This window comes from Nicotiana tabacum, chromosome 13, assembly GCF_000715075.1.
Source record: "Nicotiana tabacum cultivar K326 chromosome 13, ASM71507v2, whole genome shotgun sequence".
NCBI lineage: Eukaryota > Viridiplantae > Streptophyta > Magnoliopsida > Solanales > Solanaceae > Nicotiana > Nicotiana tabacum.
Genome location: NC_134092.1, coordinates 90607150 through 90623181, shown reverse-complemented (window position 1 = coordinate 90623181; position 16032 = coordinate 90607150).

Here is a 16032-nt window from a genome sequence, read left to right as displayed (position 1 = left end):
GCATAAGTACTCGTCACCTCACATATGCGCCGCTCACATGAATTTTACATAGCAAATAATCTGAGGTTCCTAATTCCCTCAAGTCAGGGTTAGACACAACACTTACCTCGCTCCAAAGGCCTCTCAATACTCAATCACAACTTTTCCTTTAGAATCCACCTCCAAACCACTCGTATCTATTCAAAAGCAACTCAATAATATCAAATATTTCTAAAGGAATTAATTACATTGCATAAATGTAGATTTCCCAGATTTTCCTCCAAAAAGTTAAAAATCGACCCCGGGCCCGCTTGGTTAAAACTCGAGGTTTACCTATTCACCCTGAGCTCGGATATATAACTGGTTTTGAAATCCGACCTCAAATTGAGGTCTAAATTTCCAAATTTCCGAAATCCCTAGTATCTACCCAAACCCTTAATTCTACCATGAAAACTCTAGATTTTAGGTTGATAATTCATAAAATGTAATGGGTAATTGAAAGAAAATGGCTTAAAATCACTTACCAACACTTTGGGGAAGAAAATAACTCTTGAAAATCGCCTCTAGCCCGTTTGTTTTTATGAAAGTTGGAAAAATGGCTTATTCCCATTCTTGATTCTGTTTTATGCACTGAGCGACAATGTGCATCGCGTTTGCGAGGCCACTATCGCGTTCGCGAGACCTTGCTCGTGTTAGCGATGGTTACCCCCTGGCCTTCACGTTCGCGAGACCATGCTCGCGTTCGCGATGAAGGATCACTGACGCTCCCTCAGGTATGCCTAATACTACGCGTTCGCGAGGAGCTGGACGCGTTCGCGAAGGGTAACGCCCCTATCGCTTCGCGTTCGTAACCAAGCCTTTGCGTTCGCGAAGAAGAAAATTTCAGGTGACCAGTTTACGCTTCGCGTTCGCGAGAGTACCTTCACGAACGCGAAGAAGGACATGCCAGAACACCTGCTGCAAAATACCAGATTTTTCCAAAGTCCAAACATCCCGTAGTCCATCCGAAACTCACCCGAGCCCTCGGGGCTCCAAACCAAACATGGACACAAGTCTAAAATCATCATACGAACTTGCTCGCGCGATCAAATCGCCAAAATAGCACATAAAACTACGAATTTAGGACCAAATCGAATGAAATTTTCAAGAAAGCTTTAAAATTTCTATTTTCTCAACTGGACGTCCGAATCACGTCAAACCTACTATGTTTCTCACCAAATTTCACAGATAAGTCTTAAATATTATAATGAACATGTACCGGGCTCCGAAACTAAAATACGGACCCGGTACTAACAATGCCAAACATCAATCAATTCTTAAAAACCATTAAATTTCGTACTTTTAATTTTTATCAAAAATTCATAACTCGAGCTAGGGATCTCCGAATTCGATTCCGGGCATATGCTTAGGTCCCATATTTTGATACGGACCCACCGGGACCGTCAAAATACGGATCCAGGCCTATTTACCAAAAATATTGATCGAAGTCAACTAAAATCAACTTTTAAGGCATAAATTCTTATTTTCAACATAACAGCTTTTCGGAAACATGCCCGGACTGCGCACACAAATCGAGGAGGGTAAAAATGAGATTATTAAGGCCTAATAATGCAGAATTGAGTTCTAAAATATAAGATGACCTTTTGGGTCATCACACTCTCCATCACCCATCTGGCCAAGGCTTCCAATACACACCTAAGGTGTGTTTTTAAGTGTGTTTTTATATTGATTTCACTTCTCAATCACTAGTTACAACAAGGTTTTAATTGGAATCTATAGGATTTCTTCAAAATCTCAAGCACACCCCAAAAGTTTTCTGTTAAGATTTGGTCTACTACCTCTAACTAATTCATGGTGATTATTTATGTATGAAATATGTTTTAGGACTTATGGGATGGTGATTGGAATCCACAAATGCCTAACCTAGGTGTGTTGGTATTGTAGAGATTGTAAAATGAATGAATTGATAAGATTTATGGGTTGGGAGTGAATTATTGGGCATACATGTGATAATGGAATTTATGGATGGCCTAGAGATGATTGTGAGGTGAATCATTGGTATGGAAAGTGGTTGTTAGGTGAAAAACTTCTATTGGAGGAGGTTGTAGAAAGATATGCACACTAGGTGTTTGATAAAAAGTCTAAATGACTTAAAGAATAGAAATCTTGCTAATATTGATGCAATTGTGTTGCATTGTTGTAGATTTAATTTGTTTAGTGTGGTGGAACGTCGTAGTATTATTAAGGGGAAAATTTAAGGTATGTTGGCTAAACTACTCTTTTAGAAATGAATTCCATGATCTTCCCGTAAGTTTCAACTATTGTTGGCTCAAGTTCCTAATTTTCATGTTCCGAGTAGTTCCTAATAAATTCGATTATTCCGAATAAGCAAAGTGTCGAAAGATGTATGTATTCAAAATGTGTTATCCTTCGGGAATGTGTTCAAGAATGATATGTGTATTAAAATGTTATGGCTTTGAGTCGTGTTTCAAATGAAAGCTAGTATGCCAACTTGTGTGAGAAAAACTTGATATGCTTAAGATTCTTAATTACTCATATGTGTACCTGAAATATTGATTGGAGATTCCTTGTTGTTGATAATCTATAAAGATGCTCGAAAGTGAAATAAGTGAGTTGAAGATATAAAGTGTGGCCACTGTGCCAAGAATGAAAGCTATACTTGTGGCTAGAGGTGCCAATGAAATGCGATGATGTGAGAAAGATTATGAAATGAGCCTTGATTCAACTGTTCCAAAATTACTTCAAAAGTAGATTTGTCTAAAAGCTTATGTCCTCAAGTCATGCCCCAATGTGTCTGTTTTAACTAATGCTATGCTTTATGAGTATTTTCAATATGTTTTGCGTTTTTGCATATTCGTGAGTGGAAATTATGTATTGCCCTTTTTGGGGGAAAAATAATTCAAGAATAAATGGTGTGTTACTTGTTTATGATTTTAACTTGTGCTTCGAACACCAATCATTTTACTCAATTTCTTGGAAAGAAATCTATTGTGCTTAAATTTTTCATTTTCAATGAACTTAAAGTTGTGATTTCCAGAATATTATATATGTTGATATTTATGATGATGATCCATGAAAATAAAGAAATGAAAGTATGGAATATGAAATACGGCCATTGTGCCATGAATGAAAAATTATATGTATGGCCAAGAGAGTCATTGAAATAATGATGTTGTAAGTTGATGAAAATGCCAATGAGGTTATAAATGGTGTGATAAGTTATGAGGTAAATGCATTTGTATTGTTGTTTCCTTTGTATGCAAATCAAAAATATTTTTGGGAGTATTGATAATCACCGAGGAAGGGTAGGTTGCAATAACCTAACCCCGAAACTACACGTGCCGGTGTAGGAGTGGATTGTGATCATTACCCTTATTTGGGATGAGATTGATGTAATAAAATTATTCTCCTTAATTGGGATGAGATGGTTGATAGAAAAGGATGATGTCGATCCACACGTTATTGTGGTGAGATGGCCTAGCCGATTGGGTCGTGATCGGACGCCATGCCGCACACATGGTGGTGATTGTGCTGGAAATTGTATTTGAAATTGTGATTGTGATTGATGTCTCAGATAGATGGCCTAGCCGATTGGGTCGTGATCGGACTCCATGCTAAAAGTAAGGTGGTATTGGTATTGTGAACGACGGTATTGTGAACAGTGGTATATCGGTGCTAAAGATATCCCAACCAAAAATATATATTATTTTCGTATTTTAAAATTTTTTATGTTTTAAATGGACATTTGTATATGGTTGATTGTGACTTGCTGTTTCTATGATTTTCCCTTTCTTATATTAGAATTCTATTTTGAAACTGGACAATTAGCTTCATATACTAGTACTATTCCATATGTACTAACGTCCCATTTTGCCGGGGGTGCTGCATCTTCAATGGATGCTGGTGGTTCATCAGCAGGTAGCTTTGGTCCTCGTTAGAAGTCACTCTCTATTTAGCAGGTTTTGGTGAGCCCTACTCTATTCCGGGCCTAATGTCATTTGAGTTGTACATTGTGTTTTAAGGTATAGCCGGGGCCTTGTTGCCGGCGCTTTCATACTACTCTTCTGTTGTACTTAGAGGCTCCGTAGACAGGTTGTGGGTGGTGTTTGATGTGGGAAATTGAAATAGAAATGTTGGTATTTGGCAAACAATTTTTTTTCATTATATCTATAAATGTGTAATACTTTAGAAATTATGAATGAAGCTGCTAATGGAAATGAAATAGGAGGTTTTAATGAAATCTTTTCAGTGTTTGATTAATGGAGTGCATCTCCTCTTTATTCATAGATGAGTGGTAGAAGAAAATCTAACAGGATTTCTCGGCCGGGTTCACTCGGTTGAGCGCCGGTCGCGCTCTCCAAGTTCGGGGAGTGACAAACTTGGTATGAGAGCCTAAGGTTTTAAAGTGTCCTAGGATGTCTCGGAGCCGTGTCTAGTAGTGTCCTTCTTATCGGTGTGTTGTCGACAACATCTATAATGAGGAAGCTACTTGGGCATTTAGGAATTTCACCCTTCTTTGGTACTCGAGATCGTGCGATAGAGCTCAAGATAAGAAGCTAATTTCCTCGTCATGTCTCATTTTCAATATGAGTAACCCACGGGTTCGAGGCAGTGAGGAGGTATTAAAAGAACCAGTTGCTAGGGGAAGTGTCGTTGTTCCTATTAATGTTATCGCGTCACCGGAATATGTGGTGAGAGCACCTAAGAAGTGAAAGAGGATTATTGACATCAATAAGCCGGAATGTTTGATATGAATAAAGAGCCACTCAGGTTTATGTTGGATGATTCTTGAAATATGTTATGTTTGTGAAAAAAAGTGGCACAAGAAGAAAAAATGCCCTTAGGTCGGGTACACCTATCCTGGTCTGCTCGATATGCGGGCGGGAACATTTTTTGTCATGTTATGAGTATGCTCAGGAGCATGTTAGGGGTGGTAAATTTGGGCAATTCTAAAAGCCCATACATCGAGCTGGTGCAGAGATTGTTAATCCTGTCATGGGGTCCTGGATGAAGGATAGGGGGAATGTTTATGATGTATGCAAAAAGGGTAAATATCAGGTCGGTTGGGCGAGTCAGCTTAGCGGACCTCATACCCGTTGCGTGAAATGTAGGAGATGTCATTTGGGGGTATGTCACTATGGTACCAATGTATGTTATGGATGTGGATTCGAGGGGCATCAGTTAAGGTACTGTCCTGTCAACCTAAAGTCATCAAGTAAGTCACTCCTTAGTACATCATTATGAACACGCATAATTTTTCCTTATTGTATATGTACATCCATATTGAAGAGCCTTCATAAACACAGTCTTAACAAGATGCTGAATCACAAAACATTGCATGTACTTACTTTCTAAACGAGACGCATTATTCATGAAGCCACTCTATCACAAATTCTCTTATTTACAACCTCTTGAGGAATTGAATTCTTTAATGATTTCCTTGGAATGAGTTATAACCATAGGTTAATACTTCCCACTTCTTCCTAAATTCTCAACAAGGGACTATACATGATGAATTTCTTACAAGAACCTTTTGATTCAAATGGATAATATCTGCTCACTTATGCTTATGCATGCACCGTCATAAAGTTTACCTACGTGGTATCAAATCCAATGTATTGCGGCCTAGTGTTGAGATCCTTCTTGAGCCACTCTTTTTCTCTCTGGTGTATGTGGTTCATACGGATTAAACAATCACTTCACTCCTTTGTGAATATTATCATGAATCCTTTTCACTGTTTAGTAACATGAGAGCATATATTAGCACCTATCATATGTGTAAATGTAAATTGAAAGGGGTCACTTGTCCACATAAAAGTTTCTGGAAAATTTGAGATTTTCACATATTCGTCAAAGGAAGATCTTTGTGTTTGCCCATCTCAGTATAACTTTCATGTCCACTTAGATCATTCTGCAGTAAGTAGCTCACTTTATTCCTAGTATTGTAGTTGCCCATGAAGTGGCCTGGTATTGCGGCTTGAGAGTTATTATGGTAGAGACATGACTAACTCATAGCAAAGTGTACATTCTCTCTAACCAATACATGATTTCATCCAAACATTAAGATGTCCTAGCTACATGGTTTCACTTGTGTGTGGTTGAAAGTTAAGCATCCTTACAATGACTTTTCCTCCCCACTTTAGGTGGATGTTTCAGATTTTGGCACATATGATGAGCATATTGATTTGAAAGACAAGTTTGTTGTATCTCTAGTCCTATCATATAGGAGCAACTATTGTGAAGGGTTAAGCTGTTAGAATGATAATAATCTCACAAGTGTTCAACTTCTTTTTTTCATCCTCACGGGCTTGTGGCATATCTATTCCTTGTGTTAGTTAATGTTAAGAGCGTAATGAAACTACATGGATTTTGATACCCATAATACGTTAAGGGTGCCATAATATTCTAATTTCGAGTTAAACTAATTTTCCCTACATTCCAAGAGGCGACTGGTGTCACGTACTTGGATAATTCTCTTTGAGGCCTACTATTGCTGAGCAAGGCACATATGCAATGAAACAATTGTTGCTATCCTTTTCATGACTCATAGTCTTCCAAGAATAACTGACGCTAATGTCTTTATCCTCCTGAACATGCCTCCCATATGTCACATGTCTAAAATGACTCATTTCTTTTAAATCTTAGAATCATGAACATGGTCCCTACATTATCAATGCCTATTAGGCAACTCTATGCCTCATTTGTCGAATCAATGATGTCATCACAATGATTAACCATGTTAGCACTATTGGTAGTAACCTTCATGTCTCTTAGGATATCACCTCTTAAAATACCCTGCTCAGCACATTGATGGACTCTTGAAAAATATTCCAGCCCAATCTCGGACCTCGTTGTTCCTATTTATAGTAACTTATGGGGGTTGAAGGTTCAAACATGTCAAAGAAGAAGCATCATCCCGTGATCAAATATATTGGATAGGAAGTTTTATGGTAATATTCAAGCTAGCACATATTAGAGTAATTGTTAGAGGTCGCCAAAGGTTTAGTTTGGGTGTTCGTCGTAGGGATTTATAGTTGAAGAAAGTGAACGGGTTATTCTCAAGATTTTCTCTATGAATATATTGGGTGAATTGTTAAGGAATGTAAAGTATGTGTAGTCACATTAGGCCTTATGGAATATTGAAGGAAATAGGCCAAACTATGAGTATGATATTTTTCCATTGTTGTCCTCCATGCACCCGATGCATCATGTATCTAGGTTCCATAAGGTTTTTGGAAATCCTTTGCCTATCGTTCTGGTGGAAACTACTGAAGGTGAAGTTAATGGGTAATTGGCTAATAAGAGGTACCTAGTTGTCATCCCTGTTAGATAAGTCCGGAAATTGAGATCTGCCTCCGTCAAAGTAAAGGAAGTATTCTCACTTGCCAGTATAACCAAATGGTTCTGGTTCAAAAGGATACTTGTTATGTGTTATGATTTAAATATGTGCAACTCATGTCTAGATACCACCTCTGTTAAGCTAATGCCCTTAATATTGAGATAAGTGTTATTGATATATACTATGATGCTTTGTTTAGTTATGGATATGTTGTTAGGGTAGTTTTTGTGATTCTCTAGTAGGTGGTTAGGCCCAATTGCTGAGGAGACTCTGTCGAAATATTTGAAAAATTTGGGAGTTAGTCAAATTTGGGAGCTTAAGATGTGTGGAAGAAGAAACGAGTTATGTTAAGTGTTTGGGGACGGAATCTACTCCTCATTCGAGGACGAATGATCCTAAGCGGGGGAGAATGTAAGGCCCCGTTAAAAATTTCCTAATGAATTAAGATTTTATAGTGCACCAGCGGTATTTGGGAATAACGTATTTGAGTATTAAAGGAGACCTATGAGATAGAGCCACATTATTTTTAAATGATAATATATGTTTAAGGTGTGTTGGAACATACTAAAGAGTTTTGTGAATGGCAAGAACTTGTGTGGAACAAATTGGATACATTAAGTGGAAATGATGTTTCAATTGGCACAAGACCAAACTTCAAATGAATATAACTCCCTCAATATAAAGACTTAGGTGGTGATTTACCTATCAAATTAAATCCCTTTGAGTGTAGTTTCCAACGCATAAAACCGTTCATCATTTGGATATTTCTACAGAAAATTATGACCATTTTACCGTACCTATGCCATATGCGCGCCTAGATGCACGGCCGCGCATATTAGAGGGTATGTCTACTACCTCTAACTAATTCATGGTGATTATTTATGTATAAAATATGTGTTAGGACTTATGGGATGGTGATTGGAAGCCACAAATACCTAACCTAGGTGTGTTGGTATTGTAGAGATTGTAAAATGAATTAATTGATAAGATTTATAGGTTGGGAGTGAATTGTTGGGCATGAATGTAATAATGGAAGTTGTGGATGGCCAAGAGACGCTTGCGAGGTGAATCATTGGTATGTAAGGTGGTTGTTAGGTAAAAACATTCCATTGGAGGAGGTTGTAGAAAGATATGCACACTAGATGTTTGATAAAAAGTCTAAATGTCTTAAAGAATAGAAATCTTGCTAATATTAGTGCAATTGGGTTGCATTGTTGTAGATTGAAGTTGTTTAGTATGGTGGAACGTCGTAGTATTATTAACGGGCAAATTCCAGGTATGTTGGATAAACTACTCTTTTAGAAATGAATTCCACGATCTTCCCGTAAGTTTCAAGTATTGTTGGCTCAAGTTCCTAATTCCCATGTTCTGAATTGTTCCTAATAAATTCGATTATTCTGAGTAAGCAAAGTGTCGAAAGATGTATGTATTCAAAATGTGTTCCGAATGTTCCTATCACATTATGTTATCCTTCGGGAATGTGTTCAAGAATGATATGTGTATTAAAATATTATGGCTTTGAGTCGTGTTTCAAATAAAAGCTAGTATGCCAACTTGTGTGAGAAAAAATTGATATGCTTAAGACTCTTAATTACTCATATGTGTACCTGAAGTATTGATTAGAAATGCCTTGTTGTTGATAATTTATAAAGATGCTCGAAAGTGAAAGAAGTGAGTTGAAGATATAAAATGTAGCCACTGTGCCAAGAATGAAAGCTATACTTGTGGCTAGAGGTGCCAATGAAATGAGATGATATGAGAAAGATTATGAAATGAGCCTTGATTCAACTATTCCAAAATTACTTCGAAAGTAGATTTGTCTAAAAGTTTATGTCCTCAAGCCATGCCCCAATGTGGCTGTTTTAACTAATGCTATACTTTATGAGTATTTTCAATATGTTTTGCGTTCTTACATATTCGTGAGTAAAAATAATGTATTGCCCCTTTTGGGGGAAAAGTAATTCAAGAATAAATAGTGTGTTACTTGTTTATAATTTTAACTTGTGCTTCGAACAACACTCATTTTATTCTATTTCTTGGAAAGAAATCTATTGTGCTTAAATTCTTCATTTTTAATGAACTTAAAGTTGTGATTTCCGGAATATTATATATGTTGATATTTATGATGACGATCCATGAAAAGAAAGAAATGAAAGTGTGGAATATGAAATACGGCTATTGTTCCATGAATGAAGAATCATATGTATGGCCAAGAGAGCCATTGGAATAATGATGTTGTAAGTGGATCAAAATGCCAATGAGGCTATAAATGGCGTGAAAGGTTATGAGGTAAATGCATTTGTATTGTTGTTTCCTTTGTATGCAAATCAAATAATATTTTTGGGAGTATCGATAGTCACCGAGGAAGGGTAGGTTGAAATAACCTAACCCCGAAACTACACGTGCCGGTGTAGGAGTGGATTGTGATCATTCCCCTTATTTAGGATGAGATTTATGTGATAAAATTATTTCCCTTATTTGGGATGGGATGGTTTATAGAAAAGGATGATGTCGATCCACATGGCATTATGGTGAGATGGCCTAGCTGATCGGGTCGTGATTAGACGCCATGCCACACACATGGTGGTAATTGTGCTGGAAATTGTAATTGAAATTATGATTGTGGTTGATGTCTCAGATGAGATGGCCTAGACAATTGGGTGGTGATCGGACTCGTGCTAAAAGTACGGTGGTATTGGTGCTAAAAACACGGTGGTATATTGGTGTTAATGATCTCCTTACCAAAAATATATATTATTTTCGTATTTTGAAAATTGTTATGTTTTAACTGGGCATTTGGATATTGTTGATTGTGACTTGCTGTTTCTATGGTTTTCCCTTTCTTATATTGGCATTCTATTTTGAAAGTGGACACCCTGAAAAGGAGGTGATCCAGCCGCACCTTCCAGTACGACTACCTTGTTACGACTTCACTCCAGTCACTAGCCCTGCCTTCGGCATCCCCCTCCTTGCTGTTAAGGTAACAACTTCGGGCATGGCCAGTTTCGTCCCTGCTCGACAGGTGGGTCTTGCAGTCAAGCTCCCTTCTGCCTTTGCACTCGAGGGCCAATATCCGTCCGGCCCGAGGAAATCTTTGCATGCCTCCGTTACCTTTTGGGAGGCCTACGCCCCATAGAAACTGATAGCTTTATATACTAGTACTATTCCATATGTACTAACGTCCCATTTGCCGGAGGCGCTGCATCTTCAATGGATGTAGATGGTTCATTAGCGGGCAACTTTGGTCCTCATTAGCAGTCACTCTCTATTTAGCAGGTTTTGGTGAGCCCTACTTTATTCTGGGCCTGATGTCATTTGAGTTGTACATTGTGTTTTAATGTATAGCTGGGGCCTTGTTGCCGGCACTTCCATACTACTCTTTTGTTGTACTTAGAGGCTCCGTAGATAGGTTGTGAGTGGTGTTTGATGTAGGGAATTGAACTAGAAATATTTGTATTTGGCAAACAATGTTTTTTCATTATATCTATAAACTTGTAATATTTTGGAAATTATGAATGAAGCTGCTAATGGAAATGAAATGGGATTTGTTAATGAAATCTTTTCAGTGTTTGATTAATGGAGTGCATCTCCTCTTTATTCATAAATGAGTTTGGGTAGAAGGAAATCTAGCAGGATTGCTCGGCCGGGTTCACTCAGTTGAGCGTCGGTCGCGCTCCCTGAGTTCGGGGCATGACAAAATTAATCAAAAACGAGTTAGGAACTCTTACCCCAACAATACCTATGTAAATCCCTCAAATTATCGGCTTAATCCAAGTTCTTAAAGTCCCAAGATAAAAATGAGATCAAACCCTTGATTTTCCCTTTTTCTGCCCAGTTATGTCGCACTTGTGGCCTTGCTGTCGCATCTGCAGCTCCGCACCTGTGAAAAAGTCATCGCATGTTCGTATTTCACTTAATCCACAGAGTCCTCTTCTCCTGACATAGGGCTGCACCTGCACGTGCGTGCCTGCGACAAATGTTTCCCACCTGCGACCTTAGCCGCTCCTGCGCATCTCCTCACCGCAGAAGCGAAACCGCTTCTGCGGAACATTGTCCGCATCTGCAAGCCCTTGACTGGGCTGTCTTGCTGCTTCTGCGTTCCCTCAAGTGCACGTGTGAGTCCGCACCTATGGTCATAACCTCCGTAGGTGCGATTACACCAGAAGCTGGGAGCTTCAGCATTTGCACAAGTCCAAGAACTGATCCGATATCGATCCGAATCACACCCGGGACCCCCCATGAGTATACCAACTAGTTCCAAAACACATAACGGACCTACTCAAGGCCAAAAACCATATCAAACAATGCTAAAAACATGGATTGCACATCGATTCAAGCCTAATAAACTTTAGAACTTCTAACTTCTACATCTGAGGCCGAAACTTATCAAATCACGTCCGATTGACCCCAAATTTTGTACACAAGTCATAATTGACTTACAGACTTATTCCAACTTCTAGAATCGAAATTCGACCCCAATATCAAAAAAGTCCACTCCCGGTCAAACTTCCCAAAATTTCACCAATTTCTAACCTTCGCCATTTCAAGCTTAATTCAACTACGGACCTCCAATTCACAATCCAGACACACTTCTAAGTCCAAAATCACCCAATGGAGCTATTGGAACCATAGAAACTCCATTCCGGAGTCGTCTTCTCACAAGTCAAACTACAGTCAACCTATTGAACTTTAGCTTCCAATCTAGGGACTAAGTGTCCCATTTCACTCAGAAACCAAAAACCAAACCTCCCGGAAATTCACGTAACCACAAAATGAAGTAGAAGGAGCAATAAATAGGGGATCGGGGCTAAAACCCTCAAAATGACCGGCTGGGTCGTTACATCCTCCCCCTCTTAAAACAAACGCCTGTCTTCGAACGAGTATAGAGACATACCTGAAGTGGTTAAAGAGATGAGGATAATGACTACACATATCATGCTCGGTCTCCCAAGTCGCCTCCTCAACTGACTGACCCCTGCATTTGTAATGACCCGACCGGTCATTTTGAGCTTTAGCATGTCGTGCAGCAGTTTGAGGCCTTGAGTAGCTTCACTTCAGGTATTATGACTTGTACGTGTGGTCGGAATTGAATTTTGGAAAGTTCGAAATTGATTTGGAAAGAAAATTTTAATTTCAGATGCTTTAGTTGGAAAAATTGACTAAGGTTTAACTTTTGAGCAAAAGACATCGGAATCAGGATTTGAAGGTTCCAATAGGTTCGTATGATTATTTCAGTCTTGGGTGTATGTCAGGTTGAGTATCGGACCACCCGGGAGCATCTCGGTGCCTATTATGAAAGGTTGGCATTTTAGAAGTTTAAGAAATTTTTAAGTTTGATTTGAAATGAATTTTGGTGTTATCGATGTCCGTTCGGAGTTACGGGCCTTGTAGGTTCATATCATGAATTGTGACTTGCACATAACGTTTGGCGTCGTTCGAGATATTTGAGTGTAATTCGGACGCGTTCGGCGAAGTTTGAAGGTTCAAAAGTTGAAAGAAAGGTTTAGGCCATCGATTTGTAATTTTGATGTTATTTGATGTGATTCTAGGTTTCGAATAAGTCTGTATCATGTTGTGGGATGTGTTGGTATGTTTGGACGGGGTCCCGAAGGCCTCGGGTGTGAATCAGATTAGAAACGGATTGAGTTTGGAGTTGGAAGAACTGCCGAAGCTTAAGGCTTCTAGTGCAATCACACATGCGAGGTTATGGCCGCAGGTGTGAGACCGTAGAAGCGGCCCAGGGGTCACAGAAGCGGTAGGGAGTGAGGCTGGATGGGATTCGCAGGTGCGAGGAATTTTCCGCACCTGCGGGATCGCATATGCGGGCGGAGAAGCGCAGAAGCGGAAGTGGTCTGAGGCTGGATGATCGCAGGTGCGAGTGCTGTAGCGCATCTGCGGAGCCGCAGTTGCGGTCATTGGCACGCAAGTGCGGAGTGGTGCTCGAGTTGGGGAGTCTGCAGGTGCGGAGGTTTTCCACATAAGCGGATCCGCACCTGTGGTTGGATGGCCACAGAAGCGGAAAAAGCTAGCCTTGAGGGAAGCCGCATCTGCAAGGAAGCTTCCGCAGAAGCGACTACTATTCCGTAGTTCGGGGGAAGCACTGGGCAGAAATGATTTTTATACGGGATTTGGCCCATTTTCTTTCATTCTCTCTTGGCTTGGGCGATTTTTGGAGAGCTTCAAGTGGAGATTTCCATCATCTATGTCAAGGTAAGTAATTCCTATATATTGTGAGATAAATACATGGTTTATATGTGGATTTGATTATGGAGATGAGTAGAAATTTTGGATTTTGGTAGAAAACCTAGAAATTAGTATTTTTGGATTTTTACCACGAAATTGGTCATGGAATTGAAAATAAATCATATATTTGGGTTCGTAATGTTATGGTTAAAGTTTATCTTCGAGAAATTTTAGAATCCGGGCATGTAGGCCCGAGGGTCGACTTTATTGACTTTTAGAGAAGAGTTGGGGATTGTTTTGAATTGATTAGTTATGGGTAATAGAGTATATATTTATGGATTTGCTCATTTGTTTGACTAGTTTTGGAGAGACAGGCATCGGTTTGAGGTAAGTCTCTTGTCTAACCTTGTGAGGGGGAAACTACCCCTAGGTGATATTTATTGTTATGTGCAACTAGTTGTGGGTGCTACATACGCACGATGTGACGAGAGTCCGTACGTAGCTAAAACATGTTTATGTCCGGGTAGAATTAGGACTTTATCATGTAATAATTGAATTATTTGAACTCGTTCTACTGGCTTAATTAATTAAAGTTATAACTGAATTTGATTTAGAAATAAATACATGTATACTAGGCCGAGCCTTAACACTTTGAGGTGTGGGCGAGTTATTTGAGAAACGGTAAATATTATATTCATTTTGTGCTTATGTACTATATGGTAAGCACGTGTCCCGTAATTCAGTAACTTTTTCCTTTCTTGTGGAGTGGGCTGAACGCCTCAGCAGTATAATAGATGCATCTATGATTTATGCCGCTCGACCCTCGAAAATGTACACGTTATTCTGGATTGGGCAGAACGACCTCGGCAGAATCGTGTGTTATATCTCTAGTAGTCCGAATATTCACGAGATAAACCTTCCACTGATGCCCGACATTTTTATGGTATTCCTTATTTATTTGATATTGTCACTTGGCATTTTCTAAGATGTTAAGGTAGAATACAAGATCGAGAAATTTATACTTTAAAAGAAATATTTGGAAAATTATGAAATTTAAAGATTTACCCCACTATCGCTGTGCACTTCATATCTGTTACGAATTATTATATTATTTTATTGGGCCTGTAGTAAGTGTCGATGTCGACCCCTCGTCACTACTTCTCCGGGGTTAGGCTAGATACTTACTGGGTACGCGTTGATTTACGTACTCATGCTGCACTTCTGCACTAAATGTGTAGGATCTGACAGGTTCATTTGACGATCACCTTGGCGTGTAGGCGCACCTGTTGAGGAGACTTGCATTCCAGGCTACGCATCGCAGTCCACCGAGACTCCATCGTTCTATTTATTTTATCCTGTCTTATTTATATTCTAGACAAATATTGTATTATTATTGTACTCCTTAGAAAATGCTCATGCACTTGTGACACCGGGGTTTGGGGTTATACTAGTTGATGCTTAGAGTTTCGTATATTATTATCGCCTTTCATTTCTTTTATAAATTACAAATGTTGTACGTTCCCGTTAGTTAGAATGTAAATCTCCTTTTCTTATTAACATTTGTGATTTCGAAAGTAATAAAATGAGTAATAAAATTGGTATATCACTGTTGGCTTGCCTGACGGCGTTATTAGGCACAATCACGACCTATAGTGGATTTTGGGTCGTGACACTACTGAACATTCACTGAAGCGATGTTCTTCGACCTCAACTTTCTAACCTGCCTGTCCAAAATGGCCATCGGCTCCTCAACATAAGATAGATCCTTGTCCAACTAAACTGAGCTGAAGTCTAACACATGAGACGGATCGCCGTGATACATTCGGAGCATGGAAACATGGAACACTAGATGAACTGCAGAGAAACTAGGTAGTAATGCAAGTTTGTTGGCCACCTCTCGAACCCTCTCAAGAATCTCAAAAGGCCCGATATATATACCTAGGGCTCAACTTGCCCTTCCTCCCCAACCTCATAACACCCTTCTTGGGCGAAACCCGGAGCAAGACCCGCTCCCCAACCATGAATACAATGTCGCGAACCTTCCGATGCGCATAACTCTTATGTCTGGATTGGGCCATACGAAGTCGATCCTGAATCAATTTAACCTTTTCCAAAACATCCTGAACCAAGTCTATACCCAATAGTCTAGTCTCACCCGGCTCAAACTAACCCACCGGGGATCGGCATCGCCTACCATACAAAGCCTCATACGGGGCCATCTGAATGCTTGACTGATAACTGTTGTTCTAGGAAAACTCTGCTAGTGGCAAGAACTGATCCCAAGAACCTCCAAAATCCATCACACACGCACGAAGCATATCCTCAAATATCTGAATAGTGCGCTCGGACTGTCCGTCCGTCTGAGGGTGAAATGTTGTACTCAACTCCACCCACTTGCCCAACTCATGCTGTACGGCTCTCCAAAACTGCGATATAAGTTACGTACCCCGGTCAGATATGATAGATACCAGCACCCCATGAAGCCTGACAATCTCGCGAATGTAAACCTG